At 42.4% G+C, this 21,857-nt stretch overlaps 1 protein-coding gene across 8 annotated transcripts in view; it reads right to left on the reverse strand.

Moving 5' to 3' along the window:
• Window positions 1–18,404, reverse strand: part of LOC110527920 (nuclear receptor coactivator 3) — a 43,603-nt gene extending 25,199 nt beyond the window's left edge. For all 8 annotated transcript variants that reach the window (XM_090241057.1, XM_021609537.3, XM_090241055.1 and 5 more), the window contains exon 1: window positions 18,269–18,404. The gene's annotated coding sequence lies outside the window, so the exon portion shown is untranslated. The remainder of the gene's footprint in view (window positions 1–18,268) is intronic.
• Between the last annotated feature and the right edge of the window lie 3,453 nt (window positions 18,405–21,857).

Below are 21,857 nucleotides of genomic sequence, written 5' to 3' on the forward strand. Positions count from 1 at the left end.
CCAGCCCCACCTCCACCCCAGCAAAACACACATTTTTCAGCCACTTTGGGATGACAACGGCTACAATAGCTGCTGCTCACACTACAGGAACTTTTCTCCCGTCTCAACCCGTGTCATATCCATTTTATATAGCTGAAGTTGACAGCGTGCACATCAACAAATCCTTTGTTTTGTTGTCGCATCCATGTAAACAGGTGACCGAGTTAGCTACAGAATCTGAACAGTTTTATCCATTTGTGAAAACACATGATTCTCATGAAAATAGTGGGTCGTTGAGACAGAACTATGACTTATGATAAAGAAAGAAATGTGATTCACAAATGGGACTGAAGTACAGCGAGGCAGACATGCCAAGCATGTGAAAACTTGTGCAGACTTCTAAAAAAGCTCAGCTGTAAAACTGTAAGAAAGACTCCATTATCCAGTCGGAAGCGGACTGGCAGCTCGGAATTCCAACCAAGCCCTGAGCATTGGGGGGGGGGGGGGGGGGGGGGGGGGGGGGCTGTTGTTCTCGCAGTCTGCACTTGAGGGCAGGACAGTCTGGAGACGTCCCCTCTGTCCATCCCAAGAGAGTTGCATTATAAAAACGCAACAAGGAAAATCAGTCAATTGAAATAAATTCATTAGGCCCCAATCTATGGATTTCACGAGACTGAATACAGATATGCATCTGTTGGTCACAGACACATTAAAACAAATTAAATAGGGGCGTGGATCAGAAAAGAGCAGATACTGACTGATGTGACCCCCATTTGGCATGACAATGGGCCTCAGGATCTCATCAACGGATCTCTGTGCATTCAAATTGCAATTGTGTTCGTAGCTTATGCCTGTCCATACCATAACCCCACCATGGGGCACTATGTTCACAACAGAAAACCGTTCAGCCACACAACGCCATACACGTGGTCTGCAGTTGAGGCCGGTTGGACATACTGACAAATTCTCAAAAATAACATTGGTGGCAGCTAAAGAAATTAACATACAATTATCTGACAACAGCTCTGCTGGACATTCCTGCAGTCAGCATGCCAATTGCACATTCCCTCAAAACTTGAGAAACCTGTGGCATTGTGTTGTGTGACAAAACTGCACATTTTAGAGTGGCCATGTTTTGTCCCCAGCAAAAGGTGCACCTGTGTAATGATCATGCAGTTTAAATCAGCTTCTTGATATGCCACCCGTTGGGTGGATGGATTATGCCACCCGTCGGGGGGGGGGGGGGGGCTTTGTGCATATGGAACATTTCTGGGATCTTTTATTTCAGCTCACGAAATCAACACTTTACATGTTGCGTATGCATTTTGGTCATTGTAAATTAAACATGCTGTTTTTGTATTCAGATCATCAAAACCAGCCCCATAGTACCGTTAGCCACAGTCCTGTCCATTTCTGTAACCAACATGACTGAGTGAGATGGGAGGAGAAAGAAGCTTCAGTACACAAAGATATGTAGAAGCGTGATTTCTTCTCATCCAAAAATGCTTTATCTTATCCAGTGAAATGCCAGCACCTCCGTCAGACAGGAGACAGCAGTAGCTAAGGTTTACAGTAGAGTTCAAACACACCCCCAGCCTCATGGAGAAACAGCTCACATTAGAATAAAAACAAGCCTTTCACAAACTCCTATTCTCTCACTCAGTATGAAGAGACAAAGAAAGAGGGGGAGGTAAGAACTGAAAAGGAAGGAGGGCAGAGATTCGGGACAAGAAAACAACCATACCTGTACCTCTTCAAAGGGCCAGGCAGTGTAACAGCCAATGGGCTCTTCGGGCTTATTCAGAGAGGTGCAACAGTAAAAGGGATATGCCACTCTAGATACAACCCAACTACATAGGACCCAGTCAGCATGTGTGTCTTCTCTGCCTGTCTGTCTGCGTGCTGTTTTCTGACGAGGTGCGAGTGTGTGCACATGAACATTAGAGGGAATTGGTGGTGCTGCAGTGCAGGGGAAGAGAAATACACAAAGAGAAAGGCACAGCAGAGGCATAGCAGAAAGAGGCACAGCAGAAAGATCATTCAGAGCACAGCAGCTTCTCTTCTTGAGAAGGCACCCACCCTCCCACACACCATCATGCAACCGATAGAAACCCGACCATGGCCGAAACAAGTGTGTGTGTGATTTGATCACGCAGGGCTAATATTATGCTACTGGTTTCATTAATCAATGGCCAATGAGCCTTTTATCTGACAGCACAGAGCGCCAAGCCTGCTATGCCTCCATTCTGCCTATTGAGATAACATACCAGCTCTTCTCAGACTCCTATTGAAGAAGCAAAACACATGGTAATTTATCAACCTCATGAGGAAAATAATTTGAAGAACAATATAAAATCTCTACCACAAGTTTCAACTCGAGGGTCAATAATAGGAACAATGAAAACACACCAGTCTACAGAGAGAGGAGGGTTAACTTTATACCTCCACCACCCAGGCAGGAGCAGTGTGTAGTGTTAACGGTGTTGCTCAGCTGAAAAGCCAACTTTCATTTCAGAGCACGACACATGATTTCCTCCTCGCTGGCTCCTCCCTCATGGATCTGTGGAGTAAACACAGGAAGAGAGCAGGCTCTGTTCCACGCCAGACCTGGGCGTTCCTGTGTAGCTCCTGCGGGGTCAAAAGTTTAACGTGGTTTAAATGTTACCTTTCCTCAGCCAATCGCAGCAGCTGAACTATGACACCTGCAAATAATTCCAGTCAAAAAGGTCTGATGCCAGTTTCACCACTACCCCCCCCCCCAATCCCCTTACTCCTCCTTTTCTTTATTTACTCTGCCAATTTGGTTTGTTTGAGAATTTATGGGAAAAAGAGCATTTCCGACTGTGCAGAGAGAAAGAAGCACACGCAGTAGCTTTCAAATAAGAGGACGATTTGTCTTCTTCACAGATAATAATAATATTACATCAGGTGACTCATGAGTTAAACACAGAATTCCCATAATTAAAAAGAAACACTACATGTATAGCTGCAAGTGGTGAACTTGATCAAATGCGTCAAATTAGGTCAATCCATTTATCTCCACAGAATGGGCACAATCGAATACAGTACATTACACTGTGGTCTACTGTACTGTCCAAACTTGTGAAACAGACCTCTGATTGGTTCAGATTTTGTCCGGCCAGGGCGGACTGACCCAATTTTAACTACTTTTCAGCGTCCATTGACATTCGGTGTCAGTCGGTGCTTAGTGGGTGAGCATGCTCGTTACAGTAAATGGAAAGAGGGTAGATTTCATGGTAGTAGGGATGGACATTTGAAATGATTTCACTATTCAAATAATATCCATACATTTTTGGGGGCTATCCGATGGGGATTTGCTCGAGCGACTCAGGAGTGAGTCGGTGCACACTGCTTGCTTTGAACACTAGATGACAGAAAGAAAGAGTTATGAGCTTAACATAACAGTATGCCAGTGTAAGGGAGGACACTAGCCCGTTACCAAACTGATTTGAGACTACTATGATTTCCCAATGTAGCCAATTCAATTGCAGTAGTTCCATTACACAGTTTGTAATTCCATTTTCAACTTCGTAACAGAATTACAGTTTTAAAATCACTTATCTTTATATCAGTTAAAACAATACGATTGGTAGTTCCACCTTTACTTGTTACTTCTGTGAACTTTCATTATCCTCCCTCACGTGGGAGATTTCTTTTTTTTTATTTTTAAATAATCTTTAAAATATTTGAGTTTTTGGTAACCGAATAACAAGGTACAAGACAATGCTTCCTAAACTTACAGAACAACTTTTTTTAAACTAAATATAAAATATTAGTTGGCAGGGGTCTTTACTTCAACATTGTGGTTTGATGCATTTCTAATACCTTAAGAATTTTTCTAAGAGCCCCTTTCCATCTGATTGACCAGAAATCAAAGCTTCCAAGATGGTGTAGCAGTGGGATGTCTGCTTTGATGGTCTTGTCCCGTCTCTTGTATATATCGTTTTTCTTCGTATATATATTTTTAATCTCAATTTCCATCTATGGACTGAACATACTCTTGCAACCCGCCTCACCCAATGTGGTATGGATCTGCTATTTTCTATACTTTAGAACTGGAACCCCCTTCAGAAGCTAGCCAGCTAACTAGCTACTAGTCAGTTAGCCACTGCTAGCGGTCATCACCGGCATCAACTCAGACATCAGTCAGCCTCAGCACTGTCAACTCCTGCACAGCGCGATATCAACCCAGAGCATATCGGACTGTTTTTCCCTACCACATCTCTGGATTCCTACAGCAAACATCGCAGCTAGCTAACTGCTATCCGAGTGACTAATCCTGGCTAACGTCGCCATCTCCAAAAAATGCACCAGTTAGCCTGGAGCTAGGACCATCTCCCGGCTAGCCGAAGAGATCCATCAGCCAATTCCTGGGCTACAATACCTATTTTGCCATTTGTCCTGGAACCCTTTAAAGCTGACACGGAGCCCCGCCGATCCATAACAACTGGTCTGCTGACATAACCGTCTGAGGGGGTTTCTACAGGCGTCCCCTGCAGGCCCATCTGCTAGCACCGGCCTGCTAGCTGTCTGCTCACCTAGCTACTCACTGGACCCTATGATCACTCAGCTACACATGCCTCTCCCTGCCTTGTCGATTGCTGTTTTGGTTAGTAATTTCTCTTATTTCACTGTAGAGCCTCCAGCCCTGCTCAATATTCCTTAGCTAGCCCTTATATTGACCACACCTGGCTCACATCCTACCATACCCTTGTCTGTACATTAGAGGTTGACCGATTAATCGGAATGGCCGATTAATTAAGTCCGATTTCAAGTTCATAACAATCAGAAATCGGTATTGTTGGGCGCTGATTATTATTTTATTTTTTTTACACCTTTATTTAATCATTATTTAACTAGGCAAGTCAGTTAAGAACACATTCTTATTTTCAATGACGGCCTAGGAACGGTGGGTTTAACTGCCTCGTTCAGGGGCAGAAAGACAGATTTTCACCTTGTCAGCTCGGGGGATCCAATCTTGCAACCTTACAGTTAACTAGTCCAACGCAATAACGACCTGCCTCTCGTTGCACTCCACGAGGAAACTGCCTGCTACGCAAATGCAGTAAGCCAAGGTAAGTTGCTAGCTAGCATTAAACTTATCATAATCACTAGTTAACTACACATGGTTGATGATATTACTAGATATTATCTAGCGTGTCCTGTGTTGCATATAATCTGACTGAGCATACAAGTATCTAAGTATCTGACTGAGCGGTGGTAGGCAGAAGCGTAAACATTCATTCAAACAGCACTTTCGTGCGTTTTGCCAGCAGCTCTTCGTTGTGCGTCAAGCATTGCGCTGTTTATGACTTCAAACCTATCAACTCCTGAGATGAGGCTGGTGTGACCGAAGTGAAATGACTGGCAAGTTAGCGCGCGCTAATAGCGTTTCAAACTTCACTCGCTCTGAGCCTTGGGGAGGTTGTTTCCCTTGCTCTGCATGGGTAACGCTGCTTCGATGTGGTGGCTGTTGTCGTTGTGTTGCTGGTTCGAGCCCAGGGAGGAGCGAGGAGAGGGACGGAGGCTATACTGTTACACTGGCAATACTAAAGTGCCTATAAGAACATCCAATAGTCAAAGGTTAATGAAATACAAATGGTATAGAGGGAAATAGTCCTATAATAACTACAACCTAAAGCTTCTTAACTGGGAATATTGAAGACTAATGTTAAAAGGAACCACCAGCTTTCATATGTTCTCATGTTCTGAGTAAGGAACTGAAACGTTAGCTTTCTTACATAGCACATATTGCACTTTTACGTTCTTCTCCAACACTTTGTTTTTGCATTATTTAAACCAAATTTAACAGGTTTCATTATCTACTTGAAGCTAAATTGATTTTATTGATGTATTATATTAAGTTAAAATAAGTGTTAATTCAGTATTGTTGTAATTGTCATTATTACAAATACATATGATATATATATATATATATATTTTAAAAATCGGCCGATTAATCGTTATCGGCTTTTTTGGTCCTCCAATAATCGGTATCGGCGTTGAAAAATCATAATCGGTCGACCCCTACTGTACATTATGCCTTGAATCTATTCTTCCATGCCCAGTAACCTGCTCCTTTAACTCTGTTCCGAACGCACTACACGACCAGTTCTTTTAGCCGTACTCTTATCCTACTCCTCCTCTGGTGATGTAGAGGTTAACTCAGGCCCTGCAACCCCCAGCATCACTCCCATTCCCCAGGCACTCATTTGTTGACTTCTGTAACCATAAAAGCATTGGTTTCATGCATGTTAACATTAGAAGCCTCCTCCCCAAGTTTGTTTTATTCACTGCTTTAGAACACTCTGCCAACCCGGATGTCCTAGCCGTGTCTGAATCCTGACTTAGGAAGTCCACCAAAAATCCAGAAATTTCGACCCCTAACTATAACATTTTCCGACAAGAAAGAACTGCCAAAGGGGGCAGAGTTGCGCTCTACTGCTCTGTCATACTATCCAGGTCTGTGCCCAAACAAGTCAAGCTTCTACTTAAAAAATGTTTTTTAAAGCCACCTTTCCAGAAACAAGTCTCACCGTTGCCGCTTGTTATAGACCCCCTTCAGCCCCCAGCTGTGCCCTGGACACTATATGTGAATTGTTCGCTCCCCATCTATCTTCAGAGTTCATACTATTAGGGGACCTAAACTGGGACATGCTTAACACCCTGGCCGTCCTACAATCTAAGCTAGATCCCCATAATCTCACACAAATCAAAGGAACATACCAGGTACAACCCTAAATCCATAACCATGGGCACCCTCTTAGATAGGGGTTCAATTCAGGGTTCAATTCTCAGGTCGACCCTTTTCTCTGTATATATCAATGATGTTGCTCTTGCTGCTGGTGATTCTCTGATCCACCTCTACGGAGACGACACTATTCTGTAAACATGGGGCCCTTCTTTGGACACTGTGCTAACAAACCTCAAAACGAGCTTCAACACCATACAACACTCCTTCCGTGGCCTCCAACTGTTTTTAAATGGTAGTAAACCTAAGTGCATGCTCTTCAACCGATTACGGCCTGCACCCTCCCGCCTGACTAGCATCACTAATCTGGATGGTTCTGACCTAGCATGTGGACAACTACAAATACATAGGTGTCTGGTTAAACTGTAAACTCTCCTTCGACTCACATTAAGCATCTCCAATCCAAAATTAAATCTAGAATCGGCTTCCTATTTCGCAACAAAGCCTCCATCACTCACGCTGCCTAACATAGTCAGTTTTACAAGGGTATCCTACCGATCCTTGACTTCGGTGATGTAATTTATAAAATATCCTCCAACACTCTACTCAGCAAATTGGAAGCAGTTTTATCACCAAAGCCCAAATTACTACCCACCACTGCAACCTGTATGCTCTCATTGGCTGGCCCTCATTACATCTTCGTCACAAAACCCACTGGCTTCAGGCCATCCATAAGTCTTTGCTAGGTAAAGCCCTGCCTCATCTCAGCTCACTGGTCACCATAGCAACACCCTGTAGCACGTGCTCCAACAGGTATATTGCACGGGTCATCCCCAAAGCAAACACTTCCTTTGGCTGCCTTTCCTTCCAGTTCTCTGCTGCCAATGACTGGAATGAAATACAAAACACAAAAAAAAAAAAAAAAAAAAAAAAAAAAAATTCACTGAAGCTGGAGTCTTAGCTCTCCCTCTAATTTTTAGCATCAGCTGTCAGAGCAGCTTACCAATCACTGTACACAGCCAATCTGTAAATAGCACACCCCATATTGTTACTTACCCTATTGCACCCATCACTCCAGTATTAATGTGAAATTGTAATTATTTTTCACATCTACAGCCTATTTATTGCCTACCTCCCTACATTTGCACACAATGAACATAGATTTTACTATTGTGTTATTGACTGTACGTTTGTTTATGTGCAACTGTTGTTTTTGTCGCACTGCTTTGCTTTATCTTGGCCAGGTCGCAGTTGTAAATGACAACTTGTTCTCAACTGGCCTACCTGGTTAAATAAAGGTGAAATAAAGACAAAAAGCCACCGTCTAATTTTTAAGATGAAAAAGTGGGGAACGATTTTTATTTTATTTTTTGGCTATGCCTTAATTTCCCCTCCAAAAATTGACATGCACCTATGACTTCACATGTTGGTGCTCATAGGTCATTTTACATGGAAATGACCATAAAAAAATCCACCTATCATGTTGGTTCTAAGAACTACACAGGATTACAAATCTTCTCAACTGCATCTATGTGCAAAAGCCCATTCAAGTATGGCAGGATGAATTAATTAATGTTCTACAAAAAGGCAGCTGAGGAAGATTCGGCTTTCACCACCCATTTAGAATAGTGAAGTGTCAAAGGGCATTTGCTCTGGCTTGCACTTTAAAATATAACCTCTGACATGGGTTTAGTTCAAAAGGTGTCTCTACATGGTGTTTCCTCAGGTATCTTAATATAAAGTATGATGGCAGAGCCTCCCGATGTTGGGGGCCTCTTTTGCGCATAGGGAAAGAAAGCTTCATTTGCCAGGCTAGTAGCAATACGGGAACGGAGCACAAGTAGAGTCCAGACTCCTGGTACAGATCATCAGTTGAGGTGCATGAATGCAGAGCCAAGACCACCAAAATGGGTTTGCGCCTGTGTTTCATCTCATTGCTCTACATCTGTGGGGAAAATGACAGCAATGCTGGCCTGCTCTTAAAACATGGATCGACAGGTATCGGAAAGCAACCCTTGGATTGGGTGTTGCCTTAAACCTCATGAAGAAGAGTGACATCACGGTAGCAACTGAGCAGAAATGGCAAGGGTGGGAATATGTTAATATATTCCAAAAACACCCAAGATTTGACGGTACATGGCCCCGTCCATCGTCCCTTTGATGCAGTGAAGTTGTCCGGTCCCTTTAGCAGGAAAACACCCCCAAAGCATAATGTTTCCACCTCCATGTTTGATGGTGGGGGATGGTGTTCTTGGGGTCATTCCCCCTCCTCCGAACACAGCGAGTTGAGTTGATGTCAAATAGCTCCATTTGGTCTCATCTGACCATAACACTTTCACCCACTGGTCCTCTGAATCATTCAGATGTTCTTTGGGCAAACTTCAGACAGGCATGTATATGTGCTTTCTTGAGCAGAGGGACCTTGCGGGCGCTACAGGATTTCAGTCCTTCGCGGCATAGTGCGTTACCAATTGTTTTCTTGGTGACTATGGTCCCAGCTGCCTTGAGATCATTGACAAGATCCTCCTGTGTAGTTCTGGGCTGATTCCTCACCATTCTCATGATCATTGCAACTCCACGAGGTGAGATATTGCATGGAGCCCCAGGCAGAGGGAGATTGACAGTTATTTTGTGTTCCTTCCATTTGCGAATAATCACACCAACTGCGGTCACCTTCTCACCAAGCTGCTTGGCGATGGTCTTTTAGCCCAGTCCAGCCTTATGTAGGTCTACAATCTTGTCCCTGACATCCTTGGAGAGCTCTTTGGTCTTGGCCATGGTGGAGAGTTTGGAATCTGATTGATTGCTTCTGTGGACAGGTGTCTTTTATACAGGTAACAAGCTGAGATTAGGAGCACCCATTTAAGAGTGTGCTCCTAATCTCAGCTCGTTACCTGTATGAACAACACCTGGGAGCCAGAAATCTTTCTGATTGAGAGGGGGTCAAATACTTACTTCCCTTATTAAAATGCAAACCAATTTATAACATTTTTGACATGCGTTTTTCTGAATTTTTTGTTGTTGTTATTCTGTCTCACTGTTCAAATAAACCTACCATTAAAATTATAGTCTGATCATTTGTCAGTGGGCAAATGTACAAAATCAGCAGGGGATCAAATACTTTTTACCCCTCACTGTACGTAGTTGGACAAATGTAAAAGTTACAATAAAATGTGGTCAGAATTTGATGTTGACAGTGTTGTTAATCTGCAGTATGCTTGCTGATCGACCCCGGAATAGCAGGGGCCTTCTCACTTCAGGGTGGAATTCTGTGTCACTCAAAACTTAGCTCTACTTCTAGCTGTGGAGGCAGACGTGGGGCGGGCAAGGTGGCAGTGTAGCAGTTGAGAAGTTCATCCAGAACTTACTCTGCCCACATGACAAAAAGCATCTGGTAACATTTCTCCCCCCCCCACCCCTTTCTTCCCCAACTTTAGAAAGAGGGGGCCCTAAACAAAACACAAATAGTCTTGCTAACAATTTACAATGGTAACAAAACCAGGGCAGGGAGCTACCCTCCCATTCAGTTGTTCAGGTGAACCAGTTTTACAAGCAAGGGAGAGAAAGTAGAGACTGGTGGTAGAGCGCTGTGCAACCCCCTTCCCCCTCCTTTACAACAGAACTGTTACAAAGCCTTGCTGGTTATAAATTGGAATTTGGTGCAATGATTGCTTCAGGCTGCACGTTTAGCCTTCATAAGTGTGGATGGCTCACATACGGCAGAATTACCCCTGCATTTGGGTATTACCTCAGAGTTGAACAAGAGGTGAATGGGGGAATGATTTAATACGAAGTGATAGTAGTAGAGCCAGACTGCACGAAGTGATAGAGACTAGGGTTTGGTGGTTTTTATTGAAGGAAATTCTGCCGTTTAAGTTGCTCTGCAGTTCCTACACATCCGGTATTTAACTCACTGTCAGAAATTTAATCCTAAATATTTCAACCAGCTAACCTGTGTGTATTTGTTAAGATGTGGGGCTTTGGTTCCCCTCAGGTGTGTGTTGACATGCAGTGATACAGTCTACTGTCACCACATGAATGACTGACCTTGAGCTTGTTGTGCAGGACTGTATCGTCACGGAAATGTAGCGTCATACAACTGGATGCTACTTTAGCGCTCTCGCCAAAGAAGAACCAGAACTAAAATGTTACACCTTGAGTTAACTGTAGATTTTTTTTAATAAAAAAAAAAAGTTGACTTATACTGAACAAAAATATAAAACGCAACATGTAAAGTGTTGGTCCCATGTTTCATGAGGTGAAATAAAAAAAGAAGCTGAGGGAGTGTGTAATTGGCATGCTGCCTGCAGGAATGTCCACCAGAGCTGTTGCCAGACAATGTAATGTTCATTTCTCTACCATAAGCTGCTTCCAACATTGTTTTAGAGAATTTGACAGTACGTCCAATCAGCCTCACAACCGCAGGGTACGAGTAATCACGCCAGCCCAGGACCTCCACATTCAGCTTCTTCACCTTCAGGATCATCTGAGACCAGCCACCCGGAGAAACTGAGGAGTATCTCTGTCTGTTATGAAGCCCTTTTGCAGGGGAAATCAAATTCTGATTGGGGAGCCAGGCCCATTCAGTGGGAGGGCCTTGCTAGCAAGTGGGTGGGCCGATGCCCTCCCAGGCCCACCCATGGCTGCGCCCCTTCCAATTCATGCGAAATCCATTGAATAGAGCCTAATGAATTTATTTCCCTTATATGAACTGTAACTCAGTAAAATTGTTGCAAAATGTATTTTTGTTCAATATACTATGACTGAGATGTGGTTGTCGTATTTAGCTACCTTATGATGAAAGCACTACTGCAAGTCACTCTGGATAAGGGCGTCTACTAAATTACTAATATTTAAATGTTTCAAGTACAGCGAAATGCCTTCCTTGCAATCTCCAAACCCAACAATGCAGTAATCAACATCAATATAGCACTAACAATAAACACAAGGCAGAACAAAAACACATGAGAAATAAAAATGAGAACACAGAAAAGCAAGAAGCTATATACAGGGTCAGTTCCAGTACCATATTTACAATGTGCAGGGATACTGGAGTGATAGAGGTAGATACAGTACGTATAGGGATAAGGTGACTAGGCATCAGGATGTACGATAAAAAGAGTAGCAAAAGTGTAAATGATGATTGTGTGTGTGCACGCGTAGAGTCCTGTGAGTGTGAAGAGGGCATGTAAACGTTTAAATAAAATACGAGCGTCAACTAAGATCGTCCGTGCAGCCATTTTGTTAGCAATTTTGCAAAGTTATGGCTTTGGGATAGACGCTGTTCAGGAGCCTGTTTGTGTCAGTCTTGATGCACCGGCAATTTCGAAGCGGAGAGAACAGTCTATGGCTTGGGTGGTTGGAGTCCAATGATTTTCTGGGCCTGATATAGAGGTCCTGGATGGCAGGGAGCTCAGCCCAAGTGATGTACTGAGCTGTCTGCACCACAATCTGTTCGCCCATGCAATCCAGGGCGGTGCTGTTGCCATACCAAGCAATGATGCAGCCAGTCAAGACGCTCTCAAATGATGCAGCTGTAGAACTTTGAGGATTTGTGTAAACTCTGTGTAACCCTAGTGTGACTGACACCCAACAAGAAAATTACACTTAACTCCACAAGAGAAAAAGCCTACCTATTCCAAGTTAATAAGGATCACCTACAGGGATAATTCAGGATTTTGACAATGAAACCCTTTATCTACTTCCCCAGAGTTAGATTCATTTGTCTCTGCATGCAGTTTGGGGGAGGGGCTTGCCTGTTTTGCATTAATACGTGTCACATATCAGTTTGCAAACAATGTAAAAATATATATAATTTAGTTAATAAAGCCGCAAACAAACACTCTTTTTTGCTTTCTTGAGTAAGGCAGCTCCAAAAATGCAGGTGTTTCAGCCTAGCTCAGTGCTTTCTGTCATGGGGCAAAACAGCAGAAAAGAGAGCGTTGCGCCGTGATTGGGTCAGTGTTCTGTCACTCATGGGGACACTACGTCATCGCCAAGTCTAAGGGTAGAGCTAGAAAATTCTAGCCCCGTCAGTGCTGCCATAGAGTTACATTAGAAGTGCCCACCCAAGAAGGCTCAAGGTCAGTGGCCACAGATAAAATGACATCAAATCAAGTTATATGTACAGCAGCTTTGGTTGGACTGATCATGTCAACATCATACTTGCAAAATCTTAGCTAGCAGTCGACATCATGAATCAAGTCGACAATCTACTGGCAAATCCTTTTTATTCCTTGTTATTTGAAAATAAGTAATGAAGAGAAACTATAGCTAAAATGTATCGGTGCTCATCGGCCATAAACATGACACAAGTTGGAAATTGCTAATTTAACAATGAGTCGTTTGCAAAGCAATCACTAGCCTGCCATTCAGTGGAGTGGCTGTGTGGTCCCAAATATGGGATTAAGGGGCTCTTTTCCAAGTTTAAAATGATAAATAGGGATGGACGATACCAATCCTGGCATTTTTAAGCTAATATCGTCTGATTCCGATATGTTCACCGATGTATTGTCCATGTCCATCTTAACGTCCGATGTGCAAAACCGATGTCAAAGCTGATGTGCATACGTATATAACGAAGGTACATGGCATAATATTTTGCTCTATACGTGCAACACAGCATTCCTAAACTAGCCCACAATATCTGCTGTGTGGATCGAGCTGTCAACAAGTCAAGCAGTCATTTGAAAGAGTAACAAAATGTCAGCGAGAGAACTCTAGGGCGAAATCCATTAAAGCCAAATATTGAATTCATTGCCCTTGAAAATCAACTGTTCTGTCGTGGGTGATGTTGGCATTCGCCAACTGGTTGAGCACCGTTTAACACTACCAAGTGCGCTATTTTTCCGATGTTGCCCTATCGGAGTTACACAGTAATAGCGTCACTGCTATTAGCATCCCGACATACATAGTATGGAACGTCGTTTGCGTGTCAAAAAAGATACAGTAGCACTGTCAAAGCAGTACAACAAAAAAAAGTCAGCAAACACCGGCCATGAACGATGTTTACAATACTGTGTTGGTAATAAAGCATAATTTGTTTGACCGCAACTTCTGTGGTACCTAGCTAGCACCAATACTTTTATTTTGAAGGCAAACCACAAAGTCCACTTGTGTGGCTAATCCTTATTGTGGCTAGCTTCAAAGATCTCAGACCACCATTAATCAAATAAGAACAGTCTTATAAATTTGGGATATTTTAGATGATGGTACCTACCTATATAGTTAGCTAACTATAGCTACTGAAACAGATTGTCACATTGCTATATTTTTGGGGAAGAACGTTGTTTGCATCCATGAGCTAGCTAGCTTTTTTTATTGCCAGCACTGTAGGTGCGCGAGACACCTTTACCAGCATCATAGCATACGTATCGATGAATCGCCGTGACATATGAAATACGAGTATAATAACTACATACAAAAATGTTTGACGTGCAGTCATATTCAGGTCCTGATTGGTCAAATAGTGTTATTTGACACGACAAATACGATATATTTTGACATGCAAAGACCCCAAAAAATCCTGGTTGAGAATGAAACGACTGAAAAACAAAACGGCACAGCATGTAAGTGAGAGAAATAGGTTTGATGATGTAAATGATAACAAAATAACTTTTTGGTCAGTGTGGTGTGTGTGTAACCTTAATTTAACTAGGCAAGTCTGTTAAGAACAACTTCTTATTTACAATGACGGCCTACCACAGCCAAACCCGGACGACGCTGGGTCAATTGTGCGCCGCCCTATGGGACTCCCAATCACAGCCAGATGTGATACAGTCTGGGACCGTAGTGAAACCTCTTGCACTGAGATGCACTGAGATGCAGTGGCTTAGACCGCTGCATCCATGTGTGTGTGTTAACTATACTAGAATGCTTAAAAGGCCACTCAAGTTTTAAATATCCTATTTGGGGTTTTTTGGCAAGGGAAATATTGGATATCGTTATCGGCCAAAAATATATCGGTGTATCACTAATGATAAACATTCAACATTGGCCATGCTGTCAATGAAGCATGACTTGTGCCGCGCTCAAAACAAACGATAACTCGGAACTGAAAAATTGACTTCAGTGAGTGCAAGACAACTGGGAAGTCAGTAATAAACGAGCTCCAACTGCAAAAATACATTTTGAACAGTCATTCAATTCCAGCCACTTTCTGGAGCTATGACCTGAAGATCAATGATGTCATCATGATTCAACCTCATTTCTCTCACCCTAATAAGTTGGTCTGTTTACCCCTCTTAATTTCACATACTGTTCTGACTTGGTAGCTCACATGTAGCCTATAACCCGTTTTAGAGAAATGTAACCATTGAATATTGTAGGCGCTTTAATTGTCTGCTTATATGCCCCCTTTATTTATCCTACGGTTCTGACTTGGTGTACAGGGAGAACACTAAGAGCGGCCGGCCCATGTTCTATATTCTGTTGCGGTGCATTTCAAAAGTGCTAAACAAATAGTCAATATAACTACGTCCGTCCTAGCTCGCTCATTAATGTCTAAATCACGGATTGACTCTTATCCGCTTGTCGTCCCCTTATGCCATAGTTCAATTGTCATTAGAAACCACATTTGTTTAAGCAAGTCAGCCATATCAGCTATGTTTTTTTTAAGGCAGTAAATGAGGCAGAATGAACTGTTTTGCTGAAAGTGTATCGGTGGTAAAATGTTGGGACTACTGTTGGGACAGCTTTATGTAGGCTGTTTGTGGGTACCATTTGTCACCGTTATAGTGCAATTCATGTATCGATTAGTTTTGTGTAGTGGCTTTGCTGGCTTGCATCCCACTTGTTTTTGTTTGTTACCCAACCAAGATTTACATGCTTAAAGTCTATGGTAACTGCTATCGTGCTAGTAGATACCATATACTTCCAGGTATTGTGGTAACGCTAGTTAGTTTCATGAGCCAATGCTACCTTCAACTTCCTTCATACTGGATGCAGAGACAAAAATGTTATCCATGAGTTAATTTGATTGGGGAAATATTGCCCAAATCCCAATGTAGCCTTTCCATTTAAGCTCCTCACTACCACTCCTATTTTACCCTAAAAAAAAAAAAAAAAAGATACAGGCCAAAGAATCAAAATTCCAATTAGGAAAACAATCAGGCTTTCCTTTCAGCTCGCTGTGTCATCAAGAGCCCTTCCGCAGCCACTACTCCGCTCTCCCCACTATTCATCTTGTTAATGCCACACACAAAATACCTTTGATCTAACATCCTCTCTCAGTAACACACACCCCTTACGACACACTAAAAGAATGCCATCTATTCAGACATCAATGGAGCAAAAAATGCAGCGTGACAAAGACAGAGTGGAGGTAGTTATCAAAAAGGGCCTCGCCACCACACAAAAGGTGATGAGGCATTCGCTTATTTTCCCGCTCATTCTTATTGATGGAAGTAAAAGTCCACGCTTTCAGAGGTGGCAAGGATGAGGGCAATTTTCTTATACTAACAATTAAATAAGGCCAAGAATGCTCTTTCAAATCCTAAAGTCTAACTGCTGACAAACACCAACTCAAAAACACACCAACAGTATCCAATCAATATGCCATGGAAATCATTGGATTGGTTCATCTGCTACAAAGCTCTGACACCACATAGAGAGATGTTCCCGCTCCCATGAGACGAAGCCCGTTAATGAGAACACAGTAGCAAAATGGACAAAGAGCAAAAGCAATGCATCCAAGTCACTTCAGCCCATCTGTAGTCAAAGAATCTCCCAGAAGATTGATTCATTGTTAATGCAGCCTGACACCCTGTGTGTGACAGAAAGGGAGAGAGAAAAAGGGGCTCCATTTGTTAAGAATATGAGTAGCAGCAGCAGTTCATTGGGTAATTTCCCACAGTGGCCACTGTTCCCCTCCTACAAACATACTAACACATATAGGCCTACACTGCTAGAGAAGATGTAAGTGTGCATTACATTTAATTAGGCCTATTTATTTATCATTAATAAATAATCTCAAAATTAAGAGACCATGAAGACCACCCGGTAAATAGGCTAGCTCAGTGGCCTTATCCATACTCCATGCCAACAAGCCAACAAAAAAAAAAAAAAACACATTCACCTGATACCAGGTGGGGCGGCAGGGTAGCCTAGTGGTTAGAGCGTTGGACTAGTAACCGGAAGGTTGCGAGTTCAAACCCCCGAGCTGACAAGGTACAAATCTGTCGTTCTGCCCCTGAACAGGCAGTTAACCCACTGTTCCCAGGCCGTCATTGAAAATAAGAATTTGTTCTTAACTGACTTGCCTGGTTAAATAAAGGTAAAATAAAAAAAATAAAATAAATACCATGCTCGCCAGCCTTACATGTCACATGTGTGGGTAGTAGTGTGGAGGAGAAAGGATGTGTTATAACTCGGGCCTCAAGCTTTTCTTGGTCAGGTCACATTGTTAGGAAAAACTCCTGGCCCTAATTAGAAAACTGACAGACATGGCTTATAACACAACCCCCATCTTCTAAACCAATACCTAAAGCATGCATGTGATTCAATAGTTATTCTAGGGCAGATTTCATTTAATTTGCCCCTGCCTCAAAAAAATAAAAAAAATGTCTGAAGCCAGACACAGAGCATTGAGTCTTGCAAGACGAGATGGGTAGGTCCTCCTCCTGTATGTGTGCGTATAGGTGCTTGTGATTCACGTGTTGTGCCAGCAAGCAAAGACTGACTGCACACACCTAGACCTGAACCTTACAAATCCAAGCGACATGACTCACGCTCCATTGTCTGTCGAGTTACATGAGCAAGCTCTCGGAAGAATGCTCCCTTACCTCCTCCGAAAGTGAATGTTCAGCATACACAGATATCAGTAGTTGTTAACCTTTTTTTAAAACCAAAACTCAATGAGGAGTTTGTACTGCAGAGTACACGTTCTCGCTAACACACACATACACACACGAATTGATACGAACACCATGTCCCATCAAATGTCTACACTACAGTAAATTAAAATGTAGCCTGTGAACTTGAGACATATAGTGTCATAAGTAGCCTATTCTGTACCGATGTGTGACATGTAGCATAGACTAGAGGGTTTCACGGGTGGCCTGACGTCCGTATCCAACCCTCCCCTTTCCGTTGTACATAGTAGTGCTGGGTCATTAACCGTTACAATCACAGAGATACTTAACCTGCAAGACTACACAAATGGAAGAGTTCACTCACAGTCGAAATTAAATAGAATTGGTTCTGAACGTGGCCCATCAATTGCCCCTCGGATAAACTTTGTAACAAAAGAGTAGGTGGTATGAAAGCAGTCCGAAACCTCCACGAGGAACGCACATTAAAAACGACAAATTTGGTCTCGCATCAGCAGGTAGAAAGAACACTTCACACAGCCTAAAATTCCGTAAATAAACGAACACGATCGGAACTAACGTTACAAGGTAGGTTGGTTGGTTGCACTGAGGTATACTAAGACGGGTGAAACCTCTACCTATTCCAAGTAACTCGGCACATCAGATCAACAGGAACATTTGCCACATGTTTAAACCCCAAATCAGTGTTACCAACAAAACACTTTAAAAACTTGAAAAGAAAACACCGACTATTAGCAGAAAAACTCACCCGCTTCAATGCATTCATTGAGTACACCAGACCAGTTTCTTTTTTGCCACTATTAACTCTCCGCCATCTTCACCACTGTGCTTGTTTAAATGGGAAACACTCCCAAAGCGCAAGAAGCCAGGGGCGTATTCATTATGCCGATTATGTTGCAAAACGTTTCTTAAACGAAAGCAAACGGAACGAAACGGGGAGGGACCTACCTGAATTTGTCCAATAGAAACTCTCGTTTTGTTTTACAACGAACACTAGTGTTTCTATTGGCCAGATTTAGGTAGGTACCTTCCCATTGGCTGCACTTGTCCAATAGAAACGCTATTTTTCGTTGCAAAACGGAACATTTAGCAATTGTTTGGAGTACTGACTTATACAACCCAGCTTGCAACAGAGCGACAGGGATTCTGGGTAGGGTAGTTGTCTTCCTCCTCTATTAGCGTAAAGATGTATGGGCTTTTCTAAATATGGACTACACGTACACGAATTAAATAACCTACCTATGAGACAGGCAGCAGCAATGCATTTATTTATAGCTCACCAAAGTAGCTCATGGAGATATGCATGATAACGGTGCACGTGGCCGTTGTGACATGCTATTTTCCATTAGGCCAAGTCAAACTATTTTCTTTTATAGACACATCATTCTATGAGGTCTCACAAATTGATATTGACAGGTCTAATGTTTCGGTCTGCAATTGTAACAAGGCTAGAATGAACCCCCCAAATTTCATATAGGTCTACATATTTTCTTTGACTGTATGATTGTTGGTTAATTTTTCAACATGGTCCGTTGTAACCATTGCGGGTTTCCAAGTATGACTATTTCAATTATAAGGGGGATATAAAACATGCATGTTATCTACTGACACACAAACCGGCCAATATCCATATGCCACATTGGGATTGGAGAGCAGCGGTGGTCAGGGTACAATTTGCAATTATGTAGCAAACACTATGAAGTCAAATCGCCCTATAGGAGGATGAAGTGACTCGGGAGGCCCAACTGCCCTCTGGAGAAGAGCCACAGAAGATAATGACGAATTTGTCTCTATGGTGATCTCTCAGCACACCAGTGTAGAATTTCAACTGTTCGGAGGGAGTCAGGGCTAAAGATGGAGGGAGGGAAGGGGGGAAGGAGAAGGGGTAGAAAGAGGGAATGGTTGGAGGATAGCGCCAGTGAGAAACAGTCTAACCACCCAGAGGTGCATCATCGGGAGACTTCCGGGAATGCTTGCGAAACAGACCAAACCGATCAAGCGAAACATTTTTAGTTAGTGGTTAATTTTATATATTCAAATGACTTAAGTAGTTGAACATGTTATTACTCCAACCTTATGAAAGTGACAAACTGACACATTTTCATTTGTCAAAAATAACTATATCGAAGGAGTGCCTTCGATTTGATGGCCTGCACATGCGAAGTTCAGCGCGAGACAACTGTTAAACCCGGTGACTTGTTTCTATGCATGAGCTTAGCTAGCCAACGTCACCATGACATCGCCTAAAAGCAATGTTCCCTGAAAAATGTTTCATCACTGAACAAATTTCAGGTCTGCTGAGCACAAACTTGAATGTTATGAAAATTCTGTGCAACTTCCAGTGTGTTTCCTGTCGACACTGAGGCTGTACCCGCTTTAAGTGGTCAAGTAGGCTACTGTGGCTATTTGATCATAATGTAGGCCTACCAGAGTGGCCTACCATCAAAAACAATGGAGAAAATGCATCCCATAACATTTTAACATGGAAATAGCTGTTCTATCATTCAGCCTGCAGTAGCAGCCAATGTGTGGTGTTCAATGTACGCCAACATTCCATGAGACTTTTGAAACAAACATGCAAGTCTTGACATTAACCTGTTAATCCACTTGTCCTTCAGACAAGGAGGTGACTGAAAATGTTGTTGTGTGATGCAAGAAACCACTTTACAAAATAAAATGCATTATTTTTTTTCCATACCATTATTACAGAGAATCAGACAAACTACGCTACCCTCTGCCTATTGGCTACACAATTTATTCAAGCCTGTCTCAAAATACACCGACCCTTTAAGACAAAAAAATAAAAATAACTCTTTGCCTGACTCACTTTTCAAAAATGTCTAAAAATGCACACATTTTGTGCTCTTGTGGGAAGCAATCACTCCCCTATTGCTGTCTACAAATTATCTATAACTGGGCTAATAACCCACTAACTAGCGAAAGATATGATCAAAATGTACAAATGTCGCTACATGTAGCTCTCGCTTTGATCTTAAAATAAGTACATGTACTCACGACCGCTCATGCTGTAAAAACAGTCCAGTTCAAAGTGAATGCATATAGGCCTACTGCAGCTCTGATTGGTTAAGGCACACCGGTCTGTGTAGACTGTAGAGTATGGACCAGAGTCTTGCCTGTCAATGCAATATAATCCTACTCCGATGCTTCCTGCCTACAACAAAATACCTTACATAGTTAGCTTCGCATACTAAAAGTCTTACATAGTTTGTTTTGTTGTGGTATAATGCATTGAATGTGGCTAAAATTGCGTTGATTCGATCACTATTCCCACATTAAAGGGAAACGTTGATAGTGTTAACGGGGAAAACTCTAGAACGTTGAGTAAAGTTCTATCTCTTGCTTATTAGCGCACAGCATTCCCGGGGAGCTGCGTGCCTGCACACATGCTCAGTTTAGAGGGAACATTATAAGTTTGATCGGGGATTTCTATTGGAGAAGCAGTTTTAGCCTATCTTCATACTGTACTGTCTTTGGCGTAACACTTGGTAATTAGCTCCTTGCTTGCTGTTTCCTGTCTTGGCATATTTGACCTTAATCAGTCTACAAATGAAAGGGGAAACGTTGACAGAAATAATATATAATGGAAAAAATAGCCCACCTGATACACAGTGTGTCTCTTAAAAGTTTTACTTACATGCAAGGCCTCTTTGATGTCACCTTCAAAGGGGTGTTGTTGAAAAAAATCTGTGAAGTTCATTGCCTCAGCTGAGTCCCAAGTTTCAAGCTCAAAGAGATGTATGCAGTCCAGCCAATTGTATACAGATTTTAACGTCAAACATAGCAATTTTATTTAGGTTATTGATCCGCATGAACTCAAAACACAAAAGGAAGTATTATTTGTGACACTAGACAGACATTTAGTCTTGACAGAGAAAGTTTGATATGGACTCTTTCTCATAATATTATGCTACAAGAGTTCACTTGCATTTGATAAACAGCATTCAACTGAGATGATATGTTTATAACAGATATCACCACAGCCAGAAAGCCAACACAGCAATCATGAATTATCTGTTTTCCTGGTTGTTTGCTTGTGTTTTAAAGAGTGAGCCTCAATTACATTCCACAGAGACCTAAAAAGGGGCCCATGGCCCTCTGTTTGTGCCCCCTCCCCCATAACACACCGCAAACTGACCTCCCCCTCTGTCAGTGAGTGTGAGACGCTACATCCCAACCCCCTTCCCACTCTGCCTCTCTAGTATGAAAAGACAGGAGATAACAGTTTGAAAGGACAGGAGATAGCCCCCTAATAATTAATGCATTTGCAGATTGCTTTACCTGCAAACAACCAATCGGATGCCTCTCAGCTCATCACC

Source organism: Oncorhynchus mykiss, chromosome 7 (assembly GCF_057628025.1).
Source record: "Oncorhynchus mykiss isolate SJ-2025 chromosome 7, ASM5762802v1, whole genome shotgun sequence".
Classification (NCBI taxonomy): Eukaryota; Metazoa; Chordata; class Actinopteri; order Salmoniformes; family Salmonidae; genus Oncorhynchus; species Oncorhynchus mykiss.